The sequence below is a fragment of the Cariama cristata genome, unplaced genomic scaffold (assembly GCF_000690535.1).
Source record: "Cariama cristata isolate BGI_N322 unplaced genomic scaffold, ASM69053v1 scaffold8709, whole genome shotgun sequence".
Classification (NCBI taxonomy): Eukaryota; Metazoa; Chordata; class Aves; order Cariamiformes; family Cariamidae; genus Cariama; species Cariama cristata.
The window spans coordinates 16,913-24,167 of NW_009635189.1; positions in this window are offsets into that span (position 1 = coordinate 16,913).

The following is a 7,255-nucleotide window of genomic DNA, read 5'->3' on the forward strand; positions in this document are numbered from 1 at the left end:
GTCCACCTTGCTCAAAAGATCCTGGATCTCACTGACCACCTCATGCTTCACCTTCCTAGTGTCCCACCTTTCCGCTCCCCCTCTTCCTCACGGATGAAAGCTTAACCACTGCCTGGCTGGGGCCACGTTGCGTGGGGTCCCAGCTAGCTCCCCGGGATGGCTCCACAAGGTGTAGGAGAACAGTCCCTGTCCTACCCCAGTGTCAAGGACAGTGCTCCTGGGCTCTGCATGCTCCACAGCCCCAGCTCCCTGGTCCTGGAGCTCCCTTCAAAAGGGAAATCACTAGCAGGCAAAAAAAAACTGCTCAAAGCACCAAGCTTTCCAGCCCTCTCATCAGAGACACTCAGGGACTTCTGCAACCCAGCTCCCATCATCTGTGGACAGAGAGGGGACCACAGACAAGGTATCTCCAAGGCCAAGCCTTGGTCCAGCCATGGTTGTGCTCAAACAGACTGGCTGCCACCTTGTACAGAGCAAAGACACAGTGTTGTCTTCTCATGGTGGCTTGAGGGTCACAGTAGGGAATCAGATGCCCAGCTGGACTGACCCAGAGGCCAAGTACTTTCCACACTGTGGAGACAAGAACATCCTCCCAGCCACAATGACGAGACAACACGGGAGCCACCTTGCCACAGCTCCACGGCTGGGTCCTGAGCTCTCCTGCCAAGGGCAGTTGCCATGCGTGGGGACTGCTGGGCTGTGGGGACTTATTCCCTTCCCCTGCCCCAATGGCCGCTCCCCATGCAGACACGATGCACGTTCCTCATGAAGGCTGCAATCCTGCATAGTACAGCTGCCGTGAGCTCCTGCCCACCGGTCCTAATCCCTGAGATGATAACACATGGGACAGTAAAATGGGTGAGACGATGCTGCCACAAACCCCACTGCTCAAGGGGCAAAGACCCTAGAAACAACCATGAAGGGACAATCTTGGCATGTCCCAAGCTGGAACGATGCTGAGTGGCCACCCCTCAGCCAAAGCACTGGAGAGCCAACCACCCGGGCAAGTACCTGCTGCTTGCGGGATGAGCACTGGCCTTCCCAAAAGGCCACCTTCTCCCCATGCTCACTGGGGGCTCTTGTCTCTGTTGGGCAGGCTGGTACCCACCACAGGGCAGTCACACCTCCTTCTCCCCTGCCACCCTGCTCAGCAGCATCTGCGCCGGCTCAGGATGTCCCCATGCTTAGGCCAGGATTTCTTGGACTCCCTCCCATTATCGCAGCTATAACGTGCTCTCCTCAGCTTGGAAAAGCCAAGCACCCTTTCCTCTCCCATCTACACTCCCTGTTCAGGAGATGGTGGGATCTCCTGTTAGCACCCAGGGCCTTCACTGACTTGACCTGGTGGCTTGTTCTTTGCAACGAGAAGAGCTGGGATGGGGGCAGGAAGGCAGGACAAAGAGGACAGCAAGCAAAGCCACAAAGAAGGGACCTACACAGAGCAGCAAGGGAGCTTTAGATGCTGGCTCTTCTCTGGGCACAGAGTGGACAATCCTACTGCGGGTGGCTGAAGGAGGCAAGCCCACACGTGGGACCTGGGACTCCCAAGGACTCTGATGGACTCAGACAACAGGAAGAGTTGATTCTTCTCACCTGATTGCTCTCTACACAAAGCTTCCACCTCATCAAAGGGGCTTATTTCTCACTCAAGGATTTTGCTTAGGGCACACAGGCCTGTGGAGTTATTGACCTCTTCTCTCTGGAGAAAAGCGTGGGGTGCGGGGTAGGGGGCGCACTCAAAAGGAGAGATGCTCAGCTCAGCACCGTAGCCCTTTTGAGCCAGCTCCAGATCTTCCTGATGGGCCATGTCCTGCTGCTTCCCAGCATGGCCCTGGCCCCACCAGGCCCAAGTGAAGGTCATGAGACCCCACCAGAACAGACCCCAGCGCTTGAGTGCAGGATCCTCAATCCCAGAGCCCAGAGGTGGTGGCATTGGGCCTTTTTTCTGGGTTTGGATACTGTTGTCATCTTTGGATGCTGTAACACCGTCAGCACAGCAGCCCCCTCCACACTAACCACCTTGCTCACACTACCCACTCCCAACCGCCTGCCAGTCTCTCTCCAGCCTCTTCTGCCACCCTGTGCCCTCTGTCACCCTGTGCCCCTCTGTCACCTACCCCTTCCCAGCTCCCTCACTCACACAGCCCTGGCAGCCACTGTCCCCCATGGCAGCACATCCCTGTTCCCATATCTCAGGGCTCCCTACTCTCCCCCACACCGGCTTCTCTGTGCATCTTTTAAGCCAGGACCCTCATCCAGCACACAGCAGGGCACCCACAGGCACAGCCAAGAAGTTGGAGCCCCATTTTCCTGTGACGTCCTTCCCTGCCCACCCAGCCTTTGCCTCCTCTGAGGAACAACAAGACGCGTAGGTATCTCCACCCACCTGGGAGCCCCATCTCCTCCCAGCCCCAAGCATCACACTGTTTTTCTTAGCAGATGCCCATCTGAACTTGGGCACCTTGGAGGGCCAAGACACCAGAGGGGTAGCTGAGCTCTGTGAGGAGCAACCCTGGGCTTCAGCAGATCCGTGCCCAGACCACCAGGCAGTGCTGCCTTTCACCCCTTTTTAGCTGAGATGTTGCCTGCACACAAGTCACCTCTCCCTCCCCAGCCCCTGACCCCATCCTGCCGCCCTGAGCTGGGATGCTGCCCTGCTCCGTGGTGCCCACGCTGTGAGACGGACACCTCTCCTGCGAGCGGAGCCGGTGCCAGCAGCCCTCGCCCTGTCACTCACAGTCACGGTCTCCCTCACCTCCACAGAAAGTAGAGCGGGCAAGAGGGAGGGGGAGGCCAATCACACAGTATTTATTGTTCACAGTTTTACGAATGTACAAAACAAAAACCAAACCATTAAAGGGAAAAGCTCCAAGCAGGAGTTGCTGCTGTCTGCTTTCTTCTTCTCTCCAGGTAGCCCTGCCTGCTCTGGCCCGATCCTGCAGTGGCCTCACGCCATGGCTCTTCATCACAGAGCCACGAAGGCTCAGGGTTAGCCACCAGCAGGATGTGGCCAGATGTTGACGCTGGCTGCACATGGTCAGTATTTACATGGGTGGGGTTTGACTGTTTTCTTCTGCTGGATCAGCACTTGGGACCCCATTGGTTTGTCCCGTGATGGGGAGAGGGACAGTCTGCTATGTCTGAAGGTGGTCATCAGGAGGAGAACTGCCCTCACACAAGCCATGAGGGTCCTAATTCCTCCTGCAGAAGCTCCTGCACGCACATGCAGCCTTTTCCTTTGGAAAAGGGCAGCCCAGCTCCCCTTGACAAGCTACCATGGTTGGGTCACAGGGACACGACACCACAGCCTGGATCCTGGAGCAGCGAAGAGCAGAGGGGAGGGTGTCCCATGTCCCCAGTGCCACCCTGCTGCTCAGCCTTTGCACCTTGTCCCCAGGGGTGCTGGTGGCACCCCCACAGAGGGGATGGCTCCCCTCTCTGCCCGCCATGGCTATCCGGGGCAGTCCACTGCCCAGGGACTCCTGCCTGCGGGCCACCAGGATGGGACCTTCAGGAGGCGGCAGAGCTGGTGGCACCCTTCCAGTTGAAAAGATGAAAGCATTTACCTTTGCATTTAAATAATGGATGGGAGTTGAACTACCAGGGTGGCTTATCCAGTCTGCAATCTGCACCCCCAGGGCCCTCAGCCCACTCCAGCACAGGGCTCATTACACGGCTATTTGGTCACCCTAAAGGCATCTGATAGCGAACCATTACCTGCCCTTTATGGCAGGCCCACCTGATAGCCATCTTCCTTGGTCTGGTCATGGTTGACCAAAGTCCCCCTACTTGCATGTCCCCCCTATTTTCCTGCCAAGCCAAGACCAGTCCCAATCGACAGCTGGAGGACCCAGCCAAATCCCTCCCCTGCCCTGCCGAGGCCAGCAGTTCCCCTTCTCCCGGGACTGGGGGATGTGGGGTCACAGCAGGTCCCCAGCACAGCTCGGAGCCCAGCAGCTCCTGGTCAATGGAGCTGCACAAGTTTTATGGGTTTCTAACCCCAGGTGGGTACAGCTGCTCCTGCTCAAGTATTCCTTCTCCTCCGGGTTCAAGAGCAAAGGAGAGCTCAGGGATTGGGAGAGGGGGGGAAGTTTCCTAATAAACCCTCGGGGAAGGCTTACCTCGGGCAAGGCAGTGGAAGGAACGAGATTTCAAGGTTCCTTGTAAAAGAGGAGGTTAGTGCTCTCCCCATCCCATCAAGGACGTGTCCCCAGGGAAGCTGAAAGCAGAGGACACAGAGGGTGGGCTTCCTGCATCCCCAACCAGTTTTCCAGCCACGCTGGTGTGGCTGTGAGCTCTGGTTTGATGCGCTGCTGGGGTCAACAGCAAGGGGAGACAGCGCAGGGGCAACCCAGGCACCCCAGGACACAGGGATGGGGCCACAGTTGTGGGGAAGGGTGGCAGGCCGTCATGTCAGGCTGCTTCTCGTGAGCAGGGCAGCCCCAAGCATGAAGCGGGAACATCCCACAGACCCCACGAAAATGCTATGTCCCCCAGTTTCCCTGGCGTGGTGGCAAAGAACCAGTGACAAATTTGAGGGATTGATCCCATGCTGGAACGGGACAGTCGCTGCAGAAGCACAGTCCCCAGGCTGCACGGAGGATGGCAGGGGCTGAAGCCACTCGCTGTGGCACCAAGAAATGGGGACGCGTTTGATGCCAGGGCGAGTTAACCCCTTGCACACACTAAGCAGCAGCTGGGTGGGGGATATCCAAGTGGGACCACGTGAATGTGGAGGCGGTGGCTGAAAGGACGGGGGAAGGCAAGTGCTGAGGTGCCCTGCCTGCTGCGTCTTGCCCAGCTGGCTGTGTCGGTCCATCCCACCACCCACCCGCGGCAGGGCCGGGGAGCTGGGCGCTCACTCGTAACAGTGGGCTACCAGGCGGAACCAGCTGGGGAGGAGAAGTGGTTCCTGCCCAGCACAACCAGTTTTCTCTTACCCCAACGTGGGCAGGCCAGAGCTTGGAGCAGTGGAAAGTTACCAAACGTGGACTAAAGAAGGGCCAAGGTCGGCCAGGAGATTTCTGAGCAGACGTGTGAAGTTGTAAAGACAACCTGGAGCAGAATTGCTGTGTCTCGGGCAGCAGGGAGGTAATGAACTGGCTTTGCAGTGGCGGCAGGGCTGAGCGCAGCATGCGTTCTCTAACTGTGGGCTGAGGGCAGGTGGACATACCAGGTTGGGAGGACTCTGGAGCTGGGAAGACAAACTGGGAATTGCCCCCAAAGGGTCCCCATCGTCGCAGGGAGCCTGTCCCAGCCCATCTTGTGCTTCCCACCTGGGGAAAGGCAGGCAAGGTTTTCTTTCTGCCAAATGACTGCACACCAGAGGGAATTTCCCCATGACCTTAAGTAAGGAGTGGTGGTGTCTTCAGAAGCTCCAAGCAAAGTGTCCTAGAAGGCACTAGCAGTGCCAGGAGGAACACCATTCTCTTTGTCTCTTCCTCAGTCTTCTTCTCAGCCTTGTCCCTTCCTTTGCTTGGAAGTGTCCGCACACTGGGAGCAAACGGGAGGACGCTGACTCCCCTCGAGGCAGAAATGTCATCCCCAGGCTGGTGGCACCAGGGGAGCAGCACAGATGTGCTGAGACCTGGCAGGGGTTTGATCGGCAAGGGCAATGCAGCTGCATGGATGGACAGTCCAGCCCGCAACGACACCTACTCTCACCCAAACTTCAGCGCTTGTGGAGGAACCACAAGTCCTCCTCATCTTCCTGGGATCCTCTCTGTGGGAGGAAGAGGAGTAGAGCTCAGGCAGCCCAGAAGGCACCACTCCATGCATTGCCTGTGGCTCATCTTGGATCCTCTGGTCCCAGCTGTTCGTAGCAGCAGCCCTACTGCTCCTCACAGCTCTTGCCATCACAGCCACTGTGGTGGCATCACTGCCTCCAGTCATCTCACCGTGCCCTGGTGACTGTCGCCCGGCTCTGCCGGGACACTGCTGCAGTGTTTTGAGTCCATCATGAACACTTCAACCCCTGGCATCCACAAACACTGAACTGCAGGGCAGTCCCAGGGGACTGCAGCTCCAGTGCTCCTCCAGTAGCGGTTGTATTCTCCATCCTCCCAGGGCGGGCAGCCAGCCTGGCCGAGCACAGAGGAGCAGCTATCCCATCTCCTCAGATTTAAGTGAGGAAAAACACTACAAAAAGCTACAAAATTTCCCTGCTGCATTTTCCCCCTGCATATCTGTTACTGCAATTGGAGGTTTCCTTTCCCTGCTTGGATCATTTCTCTGGGTATTTGTCCAGGGCAGAACCATTCTGGCTTTGGAGTTGGATCAAAGGCCCACGGAGGGAAGCACTGAGGGTTTAAGTACTTAAAAGAGCTGGGGAGGGCGAGAACAACACTCTGGCTCTCATCAGGGCTGATGCTCCCTGAAGGACACCAAGCCGAGCGGGGAGAGGGTTTCCCTCGGGTACCACAGGCTAAGGCAGGGTGAGATCCCGGCGGACAGTGATGTTTGATCAGCTCCTGCCTTGCCTGCCTGCTCCCCTGCGTCGCGAGTGCATGCAAGGGGGCTGCGCTTGCTGGGACCAAGGTAACGCGGGAGATGCCGAGCAGTGCCGAGGCACCAGGACTAGGTGCTTCCCACTGCTTCACCCTTGGGGTGCGGAGAAAGATGCTGAGGGTCAGAGGGTTGAGAGGGAAAGGAGGAAACATTCCCACAAGGCAGAAGCTGCCTGAAAACCCAGGAGCGCCTGCACAGCCAGGTACGGTGCCTGGGCAGCCCTGGCTCTCCCATCTCAGGCAGCGGTTGCTGCAAAGCCAAAACGCCCACATCATTTTCCTGGATCTGGGGCTGCAGGGGGTCAAACCCCCACAGTCACTGTTATTTCCTTCCTAATTTTATGTGTGGGGTACCCAAGGATGCAGACAGTTTGTGTTTTGGGTGGGAAGGGGGAGCAGAGAACGCAGTTGCTTCCTTCCCCGTCTGTAGCCGGCGTCCACCAGCCTGCAGCACGCCAGCTCACCAACCTGCACGCTTCCTCACCAAGAGCTGGAGCAACCCCTCCTGGAAGACCGAACGGCCCTGTACCTTCCATAAGAGGATGTTTCTGGCACATAGCCTTGCTCCAGTAATACCCATGGCTCTGGGGTTTAGCAGTGCCCCTGCACCTCCAGAGTCCTCCCCACTGGGGCTGTGTTTGCAGAAAGCTTCTCTTCATCTCCCACTTGTGTGGCCTCGGGATGCTGTCACCTGCCAGGACATGAGGACACTTCACTTTCTTCCCACCATCCCCCTGGAGCCAGTGTGG